Consider the following 17,242-nt stretch of genomic DNA (forward strand, 5'->3'; position numbering starts at 1 on the left):
TGTTTACCGCAGCAAAGGGAAGGTATCTGCTAATCAGGTCTTTGTCAAGCGTTTTCTACCTTATTCTTTGGACATTGACCCTGGAGCTCACAGATTTGGCTAGACCAGTTAGCCAGTGAGTCCCAATGATTACCTGTCTCTGCCTACCCAGACTTAAGATTACAGTGGTGTACTGACATGCCCATCCGTTTTTAAAAAATATTTTATTTATTTATTTGACAGAGAAAAAAAGGGAAGAGAGAGAGAGAAAGAGAATGGGTGTTAGGGCCTCCAACCACTGCAAACAAACTCCAGACATGTGCACCTCCTTGTGCATCTGGCTAATGTGGGTCCTGGGGAATCAAACCTGGGTCCTCTCGCTTTGCAGGCAAACACCTTAACCATTAAGCAATCCCTCCAGCCACATTCCCATCATTTTTGTTGACTCTGGAGATCCAAACTCAGATCCTCATGCTTGCACAGAAAGTGTTTTAACCACTATGAAATCTTCCTAGCCTTCTTTTCCTTGTAATAGCAGTGGAAATATTCATGAATTCTAGATAGGGTTTCCCACAGAAGCAGCTGGAAGGAAGGTAGACTCTCATCTATGTACCCGGGGAGACCACTACCTGCTTGAAACAACAGCCCCAAAGGACAGTCACTGAAGTCAGGGAGGATAGCAGCACCATGCTACGCAGAAATGAAAAGAACTCCTCATGTTCCCTTCTGCATAGCGACCCCCAGGAGGTTTGACTGGTTAATCCAGCCTTCACCTCCTAAACCATAGGCTGTGTAAATACAAATTTTCAGTTAAACAAAGAAAGCTGGTCTGTAGGGAGTAAACAACATTGCCAAGAAAAGACCTCTTTGGGAAGCTGAGATTTGAATGATTGAGAGAAGACAGAACAGTGGGTTTGTTAAGGTGGTTGTTAAAGAGGCCTGTTTCCCCATGGTAGCTGATGGCAATGGTCCTGAACTAATCCTGCAGAGCTCCCTTCCTGGGCAAATCACAAGGGCTATCAGGGAAAACGAGTGTTTAGTGTGGGCTCATGTATACATAAAGTCTAAGACAGAATTCTGGATAATTCTGGAATTGTGTGAGCACCATCTCAGGGGAAGAGCAAGACTGAGCAGGTATGGTGTAAGAATGCTTCAGGCTGAGAAATCAGTGTGAATAAAGCACAAAAGGCTTGGGGCAGGGGGCTAAAATGAAGCTTATGGAAAAGCAGGGGTGTATCAGGAGATGAAACTAGAAAAGCAAATTGTGCAGCTAAGCACTTTCAATGCCAGCCTAAGAAGTCAGTAGGCCTTGAAGCAGAAGGGAACAAGTGTGTTTAGAGACCACCGAGCCATCTCAGGGATCAATGTGAGTGATGCTATGGAATAGAGAAGGAGAAGGCTACCAGCACCTTACCAAGGCTTTACATTTAGTCAGACAGAATGAAAAGTATTGAGTGGCATAGAAGATTCTGTCTTGAGTTCCAGTTTATAACAGAGTAGCTCACATCAGCCAAATCTACAACAGATGAATACGTAAAACCCGGAACACCATAAACAGACACCCAGGAAAGTCAGAGTGAAGCAGAGTCCCTGGAAGACTCCATTCTAGAAAAGACGGAGTTCTGTCTTCATAGTTGTCCCGTGAATATTCTCCCTAGGTTGCATGGTCCTGAGATGCATGCATTACAAGGGAGGGAGAATTGGCCCTTGAGTTTCCTCAAGTTAAAGGATTCCACAGCTGCTGACAACTACCTGAATTTGGTGTCTGAATGTGCAGCATTCAGAGATGTGAGTTAAATACAAAAAAAACAAAAAAAACAAAAACAAAAACAAAAAAAAACCAGCAAGCTAAAAAACTCCATAAATGAGACAAACAGAACTTCCAAAGAAAATAGACACCTTCATACAGGAGAGAATAATACAAATGAGGGTAGGTTATTTGTTAGAAATGATGAAAGCCAGAAAATAATGGAAAACTTTAGAAATATTGGAAGAGGCTGGAGAGGTGGCTTAGTGGCTAAGTGCTTGCCTGTGAAACCTAAGGACCCAGGTTCAAGGCTTGATTCCCCAGGACCCATGTTAGCCAGATGCACAAGGGGGCACATGCATCTGGAGTTTGTTTGCAGTGGCTGGAAGCCCTGGCACCCCCATTCTCTCTCTCTCTCTCTCTCTCTCTCTCTCTCTCTCTCTCTCTCTCTCTCTCCCTCTTTCTCTCTCTGTCACTCCCACATAAATAAATAAATATGAATAAAAAATTTAAAAAAGAAATATTAGAAGAAAAGTAATCAATATAGTCTTATCTAATAAGCATATGCTTCAAAAATGCATGCAAATGGAATATTAGCTATCCATAAAGAATGTAATCTGGTCATATGCTGGACATGAATGGTACCGGGAGAAAGATATAAGTTGAGACAGGCTGCTCTCTCATATAAGGACATATTACTTGACTAAAAGTAGAAGAATGATTGCAGGGGCTGGGAAAATGTCAGTGGTGGAGGTGATGGTGAAAGATGGGGAGGTATAGTGGTGGAGGTAAAGGTGGAGAATGGGTAGAGTGGCAGATGGGTGGTTGGACTATGACCAACGCTCACTGTATGCATGTATGGACATATCACAATGAATATGAACAACGACTATTTAATAAAAATATACAGAGAAAAAGCAAATTATGTTTACTCTATAACACCTGGAAAATAAGAAAAAGAAACAAAAAAATACCCAGTCCCCCCACACAAGAAGTTTGAGTTTGATGCATATTGTCAGGTAAATAAAAGCTAGCAAAACTAGCATCGATCCCTGACCTAGAGACATTGACATTAGTTATTCAAAATGGGGTAAATAACACCCAAAATACATGGGAATAAAGGAAGAACATAAGAAAAATGATGTGACATTTTCTTCTCTGGATTTCTCTAATAAAAACCCATTTTCCATTACTTTTAAAAGACAAAGAACTAGCTGACTGTGGTAGTACACGACTGTGTCTCATCTACTCAGAAAGCCCAGGCAGGAGGATCACCAATTCAAGACTTGCCTGTGCTGCCAGAGCTTGAGACCAGCCTGGGCAAGTTGTTGAGACCCTGTCTCAAATAAATAAGTCAACAGACAGATGTGGTAGCACATGCCTTTAATCCCAGCATCCAGAAGGCAGAGATAGGAAGATTGCTACAAGGTAAAGGCCGTTCTGAGACTACATAGTGAATTCCAGGTCAGCCTGGGCTAGAGTGAGACCCCACCTGGAAAAACCAAACAAAACAAAAACAATAACAATGACAAAAAAGTCAATAAATAAAAATAAGTGGAATGTGCATATATCTCCGTGGTAGAGCACTTTCCTAGCATGGACAAGGCCTTAGGGTCCATTCCCAATACCACAAAAGTGAAAGAGAGATTGTGGAGGAGGAAAGGGAAGAAGGAAGGAACGAGCTGGATAAGGGACTATTTCTACAATAGCAGTGCTCTCTTTCAACATATGAAGATATTGAATATGGAGCATCAACGACATATTAACTCAGGAGACAGGGGCAGTACATGAGATCAAATTATTAAAGCTTCTCTTATCGTATGTGAGATGGAAAATGTTTAACTGTAAGAATAATCTAGGAGGCACAAATTCTTAGAAAACCATTTAAAAGGCATACAGGTATAACTAAAGAGTCAGAATAATTGAAACAGCAGACTTCAAAAGAGTTCAATAATTGAGTTAACCCAGATGAAGGCAGGAATAAAGAAACAGAAAGTGAAAAAAAAAAGAGAAAGAAAATAAAAAACCAAATTGCAAATTATATGACCTAAGGCCATCACATTCAATAATTACATTAAACAGAAATGAATTAAATAATTAAACTTAAAGTCAGATTTTCAGAATGCATAAAGAATACATACTAATAAAATAGAAGACAGACACAATAAAGACAATTCTAAAAGCCAAGGGTTAGTAATTTGCAAAGATCAGTAAAACTGGCATACCCATTCAGGACTAATCAATGTGCAAAGACAGAAAACAAACAATTCAGTAATTGCACTGAAAGAGGGAATGGGCCATACTTACATGAAAAGAACAATCAGAAATGTTACGAATGACTTAGTTTCAATAAATATGAAAACTTGGACAAAATAAACAAATTCCCTGAAAGGTACAACTACCAAAACTTAGTCAAGAAATAGGAAACATGAAAATTCTGATAGTTAAGACATAATGAATGTATAAACAAGAACCTTCCTACCAGGAAAACTCCAGTCTCAAATGTTTATAGTGATGTTTCAAAACTTTACAAGAATATGAATAATAACAACTTTATGCATGTGCAGGAAGTAGAAGAAGGGACACTTGCCAACTAATGAGGCAACATGCCTTCAATGTAATTTGAACACAGGTATCAAGATAGTTACTAAAATGTCAGCAAACTGAGGCCTGTAACATGTGATATAGACAGTGTATCATGACCAAGCAGAACTTATCTTGGGAATTTAAGATTAGTTTCAGATTAGAGAGTCATATTAACAAAACAAAGGCAGAAAACATGACCATTATAGTAGATTAAAAAATGAAAAAGTAAACATAATTGAAAAATAGATTAAAAACTGGTGCTGACAAAATTTAATCCTCGTTCATGATAAGACTTAAGAAAATAGTGATGGAGGAGAACTTTCTCATTCAGTCCAATGGCATTTTAAGAAACCTGTAGCCAACCAGTGTGATGCTGCCCCTGAGACAAACAGTAAGGCAAAGATGTCCACTTCCCACTAGCATTAATCAACAATGGAGCAAAAATGTATTCAACTGGGAAGATTGCATCATATGATCTGTTCATAGGTACTATAATTGTTCATATACAAAATTCTAGAGTGTATATACAAAATAATTGCTAGAATAAGTAAAATTATCAGTATTGCAATATAATATATAAACACATAAATCAATTATATTTCATATACTTAACTTTTTAAAATTTAAATGAATAATAACATCAGAAAATATAATATTTAGGAATAACTTTAGCCAAAAAGAAGTGTTCAAGACATCTATACTGAAAACAAAACATTTGTGACTTTCAGAGGCCTAAAGAAGTAGAAGAATATACTATGTTCATGAATCAGAAAACCCAATGTTATATCATTTCAGTTATTACCATTATTTATTTATTCTCCAGACTTTTTTTTTAGACATTGACAAGAGATTTTAAAATTTTATAAGAAAATGAAGCAGCAAGATGAGCCAAAACAGATACGAGGAAAGCTAGATCTCACAGTTGCAAAGAGCCAGCCTGTTACCATGGGAACAGTAGTCTTCCAGCAAGTAGAACCAGAATCAGTTCTTGGTAGAAGCAAACCTGGATCTCTTATCCCAACAAATAATTTGAGGTCAGTCATGAATGAAACTAAAAGCAAAACACTCCACAAGATATAAAGGATATTTTAGAGTGATCTTGGAATAAAAAGCACTAACCTTATGAGAAAAATAATAAATTGAAGTACTAAAATTAAAACTCTTTTCATTAGATCATTATTAAGAAATGAAGTCGGGGTGGTGGTGGTGGTGCATGCCTACAGTCTCAATATCCTACTTGGAAGGTTGCAGCAGGAGGATCATGAATTTGAGGTCTGCCTAGTCTACAGAGTGAGTTCCAGGCCAGCCTGGTTACACAGTGTGAGGCCTCATTGAGAAGACATAAAGACCCCAATGTCAAACAATAAGTTGGTGGAAATTATTCATAATATACACATCTGACAAGAGTTTAACTCCAGAATATAGAAAGAACTTCTCCAAAAATAATGAAAGTAAAGATCTACTTTTCAAGTGGGCAAAAGGGAAACAGCCAATGAACACATGACAAGGCAATTCACATCATCAACTATCAGAAAACTGCAAGTTAAAACTACAATGATGGGCTGGAGAGATGGCTTAAGCGCTTGCCTGTGAAGCCTAAGGGCCCCGGTTCGAGGCTCGATTCCCCAGGACCCACGTTAGCCAGATGCACAAGGGGGCGTATGCGTCTGGAGTTCGTTTGCAGTGGCTGGAAGCCCTGGCGCGCCCATTCTCTCTCTCTTTCTCTCTCCTCCTCCTCCTCCTCCTCTCTGTCACTCTCAAATAAATAAAAATAAACAAAAATAAAACTACAATGAGGTTTTGTTCCACATGTGCTACAATGGCTTCAAAGTTAAATGTCGGCAAGGACATGCCATACTTGACGATCTGACAGTCTGGGGGTGGAAGTGAGAAATAGGGGAGCTTTGGGCAGCTTCATCTATGATAGGGCCGTTTCACTCCTCAGTATTTAGCCAAAACAGATGGAAACTTCTGTCTATAAATAGACATATAAAAAATATCTCTGGGCTGGAGAGATGGCTTAGTGGTTAAGCACTTGCCTGTGAAGTCTAAGGACCCCGGTTCGAGGCATGATTCCCCACGTTATCCAGATACACAAGGGGGTGCATGCGTCTGGAGTTCATCTGCAGGGGCTGGAGGCCCTGGTGTGCCTATTCTTTCTCTCTCTCTCTCTCTCTCTCTCTCTCTCTCTCTCTCTCTTTCTCTCTGTGTCACTCTCTAATAAATACATAAAAATAAAACAAAAAATTAAAAAAATCTCAGCAGTTTTATTGGTAGTAGACAAAATCTAGAAATAATTGGAAAACGGACAAATTATGCATACAATGGGGTACTACCCACCAAACTCATCTTACTGTGGTAGAAGGTCAGTGCCATGTGCTTAACAGTGGCTGACAGCTGTCTACCTACAGCTTCGAGAGCCCTAACTTCTTGTTTCTGTTCACTGCCAAAATGTCGACTTATTCTCATTATAAGGAAGCTTGAAATTCAAATTTTATTTCTTCCTATAAAAAGAAGGAAGTAAATGGAAATGGAGTTGACTATCCTAGTGGTTTACTTGGACAAAAAATGCAATCTATAGCAAAGAACTATCCTTCCTTGTCAAAGAAGTGATGTGTCTATCACATCTGAGAAAAAAAGGATTGCCAAGAGTGCCAAATAGAACTTGTTTCTCATGTCCTTCAATAGAATAAAAGCTAGATAGGTTAATTTGTCTGTTTTGTGGATACCGGGGATCAAACCTTCTTAAGAAGCACCCTACTGCTGAGCCACAACGCTGCATAGGTTAGCAGGAATGGCCTATTGGTGTGTGTGGCATGACTTGATGGCAAGCAAAATGTGAATCCATGGTTCTTTTGAGCTAGTGACTGGTGCCAGACTTGGACCCAATGGTGCAGGAAGAAAAGATGAATTACCTGTGGTATTTTGACTGAGGAATTAATCATTCAGTTGTCCACACATAAAATTTCATCTCCCTGCCTTCATCCTAATATTCTTGAACACACAAAAACCAAGTGTCTTCTAGTTACACGTCAGCCATTGACATTACCCACACCAAGAAAGTCCATGAATGAACGGAAGAGATTCATGAATAGACAGTCACATCACTGTATAAATAAAGTCACAGCGCCAGGGCAGTGTAGAAAGCACTTTCCCTGTCGGGCAGGCTAGGCCATAGGTCAGGCTCTAGGAACGCATCTCAAGTAAAACCAGATCTTTCAAGTGCTGTCAGGAAGTACAGAACCTCACTCCTCTTTACAATCCTCTGCAAGGGTGGAACCAGGTTCACGGAGGTCATGTGATCTCTCCCTGTGGTAACCAGCCACCATAGAAGGACCTAGAACCTCTGCCTCCTGTCTTTCAGTCTAGCACACTTACTCCAAGCCAGAGCTCTCCCCCGCACCATTTGGCAATCTTAAATAACTGAAATTTCATTCTGCCATTCCTGGGTTGGAACATGAGTGTTTCCTTGTAAGGAGACCACGTCCCTATTGCTCAGCCTGTCAGCGGAGCCCGTTACTTGTTAGGAAGTTCAAGCCACTGTCTGATTGGTGTCTGAAATTATGCACCAAGGAAGATGCCAGGGCATTCACAAAAAGCCCCGGTGACTAGAATTATAGCAGGGAGTAGAATGAGGCGGAAGTAAGGCCTTCCTCAGTTGAAGGATTATGAGTGAATGTTCTTGTGGGCAGGGCCCCTATATTGTTCTATTAGCAAATCCATTCTCTTTAAAAGATCAGCAAGAAGAACCAAAAGGGAATTCCCTAAGGTCAGCTCTGAGGAAACATAAACCTCTAATTCAATAACTCGGCTACTGCTCGGAAAAAGGCTTTATTATTGTAGCATCCATATGGACCCAATTGGACATTAATGACTAATCAATCCCTTCGCTTTCTATTCTACTTAAAGTGTCACAAACCATGTTTAGATTAGCCCATTTCCTGCCCAGGATTGCTCAAGATGTCTTTTGTTCTTCCAGGACCAGCCTGATGGAGGCAGCTTAAACAAACACGCGGCCAGAGTGGCGCAGGAGTTATAACGTGCCATATGTGAATGAACAAAGGGGCTACACTAAAGCCTTTTGTGGTATTTGCTAATGTTTTTCATCTGAGCTTAAAAAGGCTTAATGACTTTGTGGTGAGCTGATGCATGTGGCCTGTGGCTTTGCAAAATGAAGGAAATTCTAACCAGTGATACACCAGGCTGTCTGTAAGACTCTTGCTTTAAGTTTTGGTGCCTATATTTACTTAAAAAAAACTCTCAAGTTATATTTGACTTACACAGAGAGCTAAGCAGAGTCCTTTATCTTGTTTCAACTACAGAGTCCCATGGCAGCTCGGATGGCCTACACACTTCTCTGTCCTCATGACCTGAGAGCAGCACTAAGCATTGGACGTTCCACTTGCTGTCCGCACGCTGCGTGTGTGTGCGTGTGTGTGCGTGTGTGCGCAGGAGGGCTCGCATGCGGCTGAGTCGACATTTCAGCTTGGAACTCAGATCACTGGGAATGGGTTGGGGACAATAACAGGTTCTGGCTTCCTAAGGTTTCAGGGACACCAGGCTCAGATTCCAGAAGCAGCCTTTGGAGGGCATAGAGTCTGACAGAAAGATAGTCCTCTAAATAATCATGCTGTTCATCAGGGTTTGGCTTCACCCATCACGGGCTGTACATGAAATGAAGGAGTGCAAACCAAGATCAAGAATATCTCAATTTTCCAAGCACTAGCAAATCCAGCCTTCTGCCTCTCCCCTTGCCAACTGCCCGAGCCCTCACCACTTATCTCCTATTTCTCCCCTTAAGAACTGCCTTAGCCCTCACCATTTCTTTTCCATTTTTCCCCTTGACAATTGTCTTAGCCCTCACCACTTCTCCCTGTTCTCCTCTTAACAACTGCCTGAACCCTCATCATTTCTGCTGGACTATCATAAAAACTAGTATTCTACTTTCCACGTTCAAATTCAACAAAATTCAGTTCTCATCAGACCATTCCTATATTTAAAACTCCCCAATGCCAGTAGATGAGTCCCAATTCTCAGAATAACAGACAGGTTTCTCCAGAACCCAGCCCTCTACCTATGGCTCCAGTACCATCCCTGGTTACTCTACACAGGGCGTTTTGCTTAATAACACCGTACCAATTCTAGTTCTCTCCACTGTTTTTACACTCAGAATTCCAGCTTTCTCTCTTTCTGCAATAGCCTGCCCATCTTGCAATCACTCCTTGAAGACATATTCAGGGATTGTCTTTTCAATGGAAGTCTAACATGGTTTCTAGGTTAGACTAAACATTCAAGGATCTTACAGAAGACATCCTGTGCCTTTTTCTCACCACTAACTCGATGTTTGCCATACTTCATCCAAACTATTACCTTCTTCACTAGACTACATACCAAACTGCAATGGGCGTATAGGGTCTTCTCTATAGCTGCACCTCTTAGGTCTCATACCAGAAGCTGGCATGAGGTATATATGAAAATGCTTATCAAGACAGCAGAAAACAACAGGTATCTTTGACAATGAGGATTTTAGAGACTTACCTAGCTGGCTTTTTTCACTAGCATCTGGGACTTTCTATTGTCAACTAGTATAAATCCCTATTTTATTTTTTATAGTCTGCTAAGTATCTTGCAAGAATTGCCCAGATGGGGAAAAGGTACCTAGAATTATTTAAGATGCAGATAATTTTCGTTCTCATTTTACTTCTTCTTCTCCTTTTTCTTTGAGGTAAGGTCTTACTCTAGCCTAGGCTGACCTGGAATTCCTAGTCTCAGGCTGGCCTTGAACTCAGGGTGATCCTCCTATGGCTGCCTTCTGAGTGCTGGGATTAAGGAGTCTGACACCACACCTGGCTTGTTTTACTTCTTTGATTGACTTGCCACATGGCACACTTCCGATCTGCTAGCCTCCTTGCTTCCAGGAAATCCTTGGAAGCGTAGTAAGAGAAGTCTGACCCTTTGTGGATATTAAATCTTAATACTGTTGTATTGTTCTGGGGTGTTTGTAAATATATGAATGAATTCAAAGCAGCATGCAAACCTTCCTTGAATAGTATAAAACTAGGAAAGAAATAAGCTCATAAAATTAGAGAACTTTTACACTAAAGGGATAATAAAGACCACTTAATCCACTCTTCTCATTCCACATGAGGAAAATGAGATGTTCAATTGCTCCCAAATCTCTCAGTTAGGAACTGGCAAGAGTTCCATGCTATTGTCCCCAAGACTGCACATGGCCATCGGCAGGAATCCCTGAGGTGGTGGCAGACTTGTTTTAGTGTTTGCCAGGCTTAGATCTCCAAACTCCCAGACTCCTCTGAATGGCCTCTTTTCTGTGTTTCATTTTATTATATTTGTTCCAGGGAATCTGTCTTTTATTAGAAAGGAGAGACACCATACGGGCCCAGGAAAAGCTACCTTTTTGTTGTTGTTGTTGTTGTTGTTGTTTTGTTTTATTTTGTTTTCCCCAGTGAGGGGTGTTTCAAGGATCTGGGGAAATGAACCTGAGCTTGTGGGCCAACATGTCTCCTGAATGGCGTGTGATTTGGAAGATTAAAAGCAAAACTTCTCATCAAGCTTTCCTGCTGTAGAGAAAGGCTGCTCCAATAAAGAGAAGCAGTTAAGCAGCTCTTCTTGGGGACAACTGAGAGGCAGCATGGTCTGAATGCCTGTGTGTAGGGAGCTCCGAGTTGAGTGGAAAATTTCTTCTCTCTTGACAAAGTGAATGATTTCACTCATCTAAACGACAGCTAAGCCTCCCCACATAAGAGGACTAAGAATGTCTACTTTGTAGCACCTTTCTGAGAAGTGAACAGGAGCACATGTAAATTCCCAACACAGAGCACACACTAAACCAGTGACACACTAAACCAGTCGCACACTAAACCAGTGGTCCCTCCAGAAGCAGCAGCCAGCAACGGGGGAAGAAGAATGTATATTCCAGTACCAAGAACACAGCAGGTGGGTGACTGAGACAGCTTTGTGAGAGTCTCCTCATGCCCTCAGGCCAGGGTGATGTAGCTTATTCTACCCTCTCTGCTATTCAGGCAGTTAACAGACTCACAGTTTGTTGGAGGAGTGGGTACTAAGTGATTTTTTTTTTCCTGAGGTAGGGTTTCATCCTAGTCCAGGCTGACCCGGACTTCTCTATGTAGTCTCAGGGTGGCTTCGAACTCACAGCAATCCTCCGACCTCTGCCTCCTGAGTGCTGGGATTAAAGGTGTGTGCTACCACACCTGACCTAAGTGACTTCTTTAAAAAAAATTTTTTTTTTTACTTTATTTGAGAGAGAGAATGGGTGCGCCATGGCCTCCAGCCACTGTAAACCAACTCCAGACGCATGTGCCCCCTTGTCCATCTGGCTTACGTGGGGCCTGGGGAATTGAACTGAGGTCCTTTGGCTTTGCAGGCAAACGCCTTAACCTCTAAGCCATCATCCCAGCCCCTAAGTGACTTATTAAGAAAGCCAGTCTCTGTTTCCAAAGGATCTGTATGACACCCACTAACATACAGTGGATGTGCACGAGGCCACGGTTATCCAGCTCCCATGTGTCACAAAACCAGACTGTGGGGCCACAGCCAGGAAAAGGAAGAGATTCTGATGGTGTGAACTGGCTGACCAGCTTCCTTATAAAGGCCCCTGAAATGACAAAGGGTGGTGCTCACTAGGAAACTGTAAGTGGGAGGTAAGAACATTTCAGGAGCTTTTCAGCTGCTGCCCTGCTCAGTTTGTCATCAAGCAGGATGGACCTCCCCACAGAACACTGAGCTGATACGAAGTGCAGTGCAGGGTAGACCACCAAAAGCAGTAAGCATCAACTGGTGTATTGAGATACATGTAAAATGGTTTAACATGTGACATATGAAACTTTTCCTCTAGAGTTTCTTTTAATGGCTTATTCCTGAATATCACAGTTTGATTGTAGTGCAAGCACTTCCTGTTCTCACCGGTCTCCTCCCTCTGGCAGCAGCACCTGATCTGACTGAGGCGTACTGAGCAAAAGCACTCCAGAAGACCACACCTGTACACGACAGAGGCAAGCCCAAGGCTGACCTGCCAGGCGCTGGCCGGTCATCATGGACACCTTGTCTAGGAGGACAGGGGAACAGGTGTTTTAAGTATGATTTGAATGAAAACCCCATGTAGCCAGTGCACAGCTTTGTCTTGAATGCAACAGGGGAAGACACTCAGCCAAGAGGTTAAGGCGAGCAGAGATGCAAAGATGGAAGCAGCTCTGAGGCCAGTCCAATAGTCGCCTCCTTACTGTTCACCTTCCCGCCTACATGAATGCTAACAGTTTAAGGTTAATACTTGTCTATTTGGTGACAAGTTCCTCACCCTGACATCCAAGGCCTTCTGCAGCCCGACACCCAGCTTTTTCAAGAACATAGTTAGGTCCATAAGCAGTAGCTGAGTGTATGAGTGAGGCTTCGTGTTGGCCTTGATGGAGACCATGTAGGTGAGAAAGGACTGTCCCAGAGCTTCCTATTCACTTTATAGCCTCTGCGCACACTTTGGATCACCCTGTCACCTGACTGCCCTTCCCTTGCTCTTTACTTATCTGTTTTTCTAATTTCTAGCCATACTCCACCTTAGGCCTTCCAGAACGGCCACTGAGCACCAAGCACTTATTTCCTGTTTCCCCATCGATGTACTTGCATGCCTCGTATCTTAGACAGCTTTGTTTTCAACATGGGCTAGCCTTGCTATTCCAGCTCCATCACCAGCCCCAGCAGCACACAGTGTGGTCTTGTTGGCCCATAAAAGAACTGTGTGCAGCTCAGCAAGCCATAAGCTGGTTGAATATAGTGAATAAAACTGGAGACGGTGACGTCCTACATGGGGACAGATTCTGATTGGAAAGAGCCAGCTCCTGGAACTTGAGAACCATCTCCAGGGTGTGAAGCTGGGCAGAAGACAGGGGCAAACCCCAACAGACAAGAAGGACAAATGACAGAAATATCTAGACAAAGGGCGCACTCAGGTACAGGAAGATTTTGGCTAAGGAAAGGTATATCGACAGTCAGTAAGGGTGAATAGCAGAAGCAGGTGTGGGCTCTGGGTCTTTGAAACAAGTTACAAATAGTTTCTAAGCTTAAAGGGAAGGTAAACAGCAATTAGACAAAAATGTTGGTTTCAAATACAGTCCTGGCCCTAAGTAAAGAAAATTTAAAGAGTCTTTAGAAACCGGTCTCATGTTCTTCAAATCCCACCAGCCTATGGTCAACAACCCGAAGGGGCAGACACAGGGCAGATGGAACACATGCTAGCTATTCTCACCTTGCCTCTAACTGTCACAGTAGGTGGTAGGAATCCTTGTCACCCTGGCTATGTGACTCAGGAAGAACACAGATGATCTTCCTCCTGGGGTAGAGGCATCCTGTCAGAAAAGTGGACTGCTGTTCGTTCTGGCAAGTGTTTACAGCCAAGGAGAAGCCAGGCAGAGGGCAGGGCTGGGTTCTGGTCTCCAGGAGCCAGGGTCTTTGACCAGGCTTTCACACTTCAGCAGCTAAGGCAAGAGGTGAGTTCCCTTTATGCAGTATTCGGGAGATGGAGTTCTACAGGAATCTTGACATTTCTCTCTTCTGCCCCATCAGGACGATCTATCACTTGAAGAGTTCAATGGAAATTGTTTTCTACCAACATTAAAGGTTATTTGGGAGCTTTTAAGACACAGCAAATATATTTCTTTAAGAGAAGTTTATTTGCTTGTTTAAGAGCGCTGCACTTTATATATAGTGCTGATATAAACTGGTGCACAAGATCCTCTAAAACCGTTTATATCCACAGTAAAATACATTTTTGTGATGCTCATACAACAAAGTGAGTCCAGAGCTAAGGACTTCATGAACTCTGCTTATCTCCCCGCCTGGGCAACTGGTCCTTATCTTTGCCACGTCTTGGGCCTCCCTTGCTATATAGCTGGGCCTCACACCCTGACCTGAGGACTCTTTAAAGGCTCCTCTGAGCTGCCTGGACACTATTTCAAGCAGCCACACAGGCCTCCAGCACCACCCTGTCAACACCCCTCCAGCTGCTCAGGTCTTTTCTGTTTCTGTGTATCCTCACCTTCTCTTCTGGTTCCTGCTCTAGCAGCATGAGACCTGGATGAGCAAAGGCATGTGATAACTCGACATTAATATTATTTATCATCAAGATTACCTCGGGGTTGGAGAGATGGCTGAGCAGTTAAGGCACTTGCCGGGTTCGATTCGCCTGCACTTACATAAGCCAGGTGTACAAGGTGATACATGCATCGGGAGTTCGTTTGTGGTGGGTAGAGGGCCTGGTGTGCCATTCTCTCCCTCCCTCCCTCTCTCTTTCATAAACAAATTAATTAATTGATTAAAAAAAGAAAACATTACATTGGATTGTGCATGTAGCTTTGTGATAGAGCACTTGTCTGACATGCATGAGGTCTTATTTCCCATCATTTCAAGGGGGAAAAAGGTTACACAGCCCCTAACTACTTGTTAGTTGCCTTAAAGGCAAATGAATTCAACTACAGGCAGTTTTAGAGGCCATGTAAATCAGATCACAGCATCTGCCTCATAGGGGATTCCACAGCAGAATGTGCGGTTGTGGAAATGTAGGCAGCAGTGAAAGGTTCCAGTCAGACACGGAATGAATCCAGGTGTTTCTGGCAGTGCTTGCCTGGGCTGTGTCACACGACACCACCGAAGCCTTGGTTCTGAACATACAGAATGTGCACCCAGTATTGTGCATGCCAGCGTGCCATACGGCATACGGCACCAACACACTGCCCGGAATAACCTGGCTTACATTCCAGACTAGCGTATGTTATGAACCACAGTGTTTCACTGAATATACAAAGGCCCAAAACCTACTTCTGCCATTTTGTACTACCTATTTATGCAAAGTGGTATTCTCAGCATTGAATGTTTATGATATCAAAATAAATACTGACCACTCCACTCTGAAAATTGCTAAAAATGCTCTATATCCTATAGTGTCAAATAGCTTAGTCAATATTTAATTCTTTATGTAAAAGTTAAGCAAACACAGAAAACTCATTAGCATGCAAATTTTCTTTTGTCTTTAATGAATAATACAATTATATGTATGTCAAGGGATTGTCTAAGGTAAATGTCTTTATAATTTGCCATCAGTAAGTATTCAATTAATAAGTCTTTTGTCTATGTATGCCTGGGAACTGTAACAGTTTCTTGGGTGAAAGGGGTCATGAGAAGCCTTGATCACTCTTAGATGAGAAAGCTCATGGAAGGGAAGACCTGCCTCTTAGTATAAACACAGCTTGGAAGTTGTCTCATATTCCTCCAGCAAACATATGATGTGGTGGCATCTAGAGCAATCAGATGCCTTATTCTGCCAGAGCCCAGAAGTTGGACTAAACCCAGTGGATAAAAGTTAAAAGAACACACACACACACACACACTCTCTCTGCTATAAATTATTAACAAAGAACTAAGAGAATTATAGTTAGTGTCTCAAGAGCAAGTCAGTTTCCTAAAAGCTGGCCATGGATAGTCACTTTCAGAGCTCATTCTAAAATAATAGGCTCATATTCCACACATTCAAATGAGGTGTAGCTCACTCTGAGGCTAGGACACAAAGACGGACGGTGAAAATTTAAAAAGATTTTGGAAGGGCTGGAGAGATGGCTTAATGGTTAAGCTTGCCTGCAAAGCTAAATGACCCAGGTTCAATTCACCAGGACCCACATAAGCCAGATGCACATGGTGGCACATGCATCTGGAGTTCGTTTGCAGTGGCTGAAGGTCCTGATGCACCATTCTCCCTCCCTCTCTCTCTGCCTCTTTATTGCTCTCTTTCTCAAATAAGCAAATAAATCCTAAAAAAGATTTTGGAAGAATGCTATCTTACTCAAACCATGTTCTAAAACAATAAAATCTCAGGCTTGAGAGGGAAGAATGATGGGGGTAAGAAAGATAGAAAGATCATGGTTTGAAAACCCAAGTCATTGCTGTAATAGAGCTGGAGAAGAGAAGGGGAAAACTGGAAAGAGGCTCATCTGTGAAAGATAACTGGAAAATACTATCTTTCTCAATAAACAGTCAAGTGTGATGAACATTCTCTACGGTATAAGACAGAAAGTGAGAGGGAAGAAGGACATGGGGATGAAAGATAGAAAGATCATGGTTTGAAAACCCAAGTCATTGCTATAACAGTGCCGGAGAAGAGAAGGGGAAACTAGGGAGAGAGGCTCATCTGTGAAAGGTAACTGGAAAACACTACCATTCTCTTTATTAAACAGTCAAGCTTAATGAACATTTTCTAAGGTATTATTGTATTCTTTTATTTATCTGGAAAATGAATTGTGACTTATCGTGGCTACATCATCTTTCTCATAAAAAGACACACAGTGTTTTATTAGGACCCTAATATCAATCATGGGGTTAGAAAAGATCTTAAGAGATAATCAAACCCAACATGCCTCTTTCAAACTTAGGCTCAAAGATATGAGTTCCTTGTTTTCAGTCATTTAGGAAAGGAATGTCCATCCAGATATCTCAGAACCTTCATCTGCACTATGCACCTTTGGAATTGGGAGGGCTGGTATAAGAAGTGAACTCTTGCTAAGCACAACAAGGAGAGGGGAAATGCCACAGAGAAAGTTCAACAGCTGCTCATCATTCTTGACAGGAGGTGGCAGAACCAACTAATCAAGTCCTTTCTTACATGTCCTATAGAGAAGCTAAAAACACTGCATACTCAATACATGTTCAGCCTTTGTCAGCTCTGAAGTGCAACAAGACCTTACCCAGGCTTCCTAAGTCCCCAGCATCAGTAAATGTGTAGCTTTATAAATATCATGGTAAACAAGAAATGCTGTCTTGTCACATTCAAGCCGAATAACAGCTGGACTTTAAAAATAAAATTGTGAAGGCATTTGCCTTTTATATTTTTAATTTCTGTTTTCCTTGCTTATG

At 41.9% G+C, this 17,242-nt stretch overlaps 1 protein-coding gene across 24 annotated transcripts in view; it reads right to left on the reverse strand.

Moving 5' to 3' along the window:
• The window catches only part of Sox6 (SRY-box transcription factor 6), a 610,295-nt gene that overhangs the window by 19,137 nt on the left and 573,916 nt on the right, over nucleotides 1-17,242 (reverse strand). The gene's annotated exons all lie outside the window — the stretch shown is intronic.

This window comes from Jaculus jaculus, chromosome 3 (assembly GCF_020740685.1).
Source record: "Jaculus jaculus isolate mJacJac1 chromosome 3, mJacJac1.mat.Y.cur, whole genome shotgun sequence".
NCBI lineage: Eukaryota > Metazoa > Chordata > Mammalia > Rodentia > Dipodidae > Jaculus > Jaculus jaculus.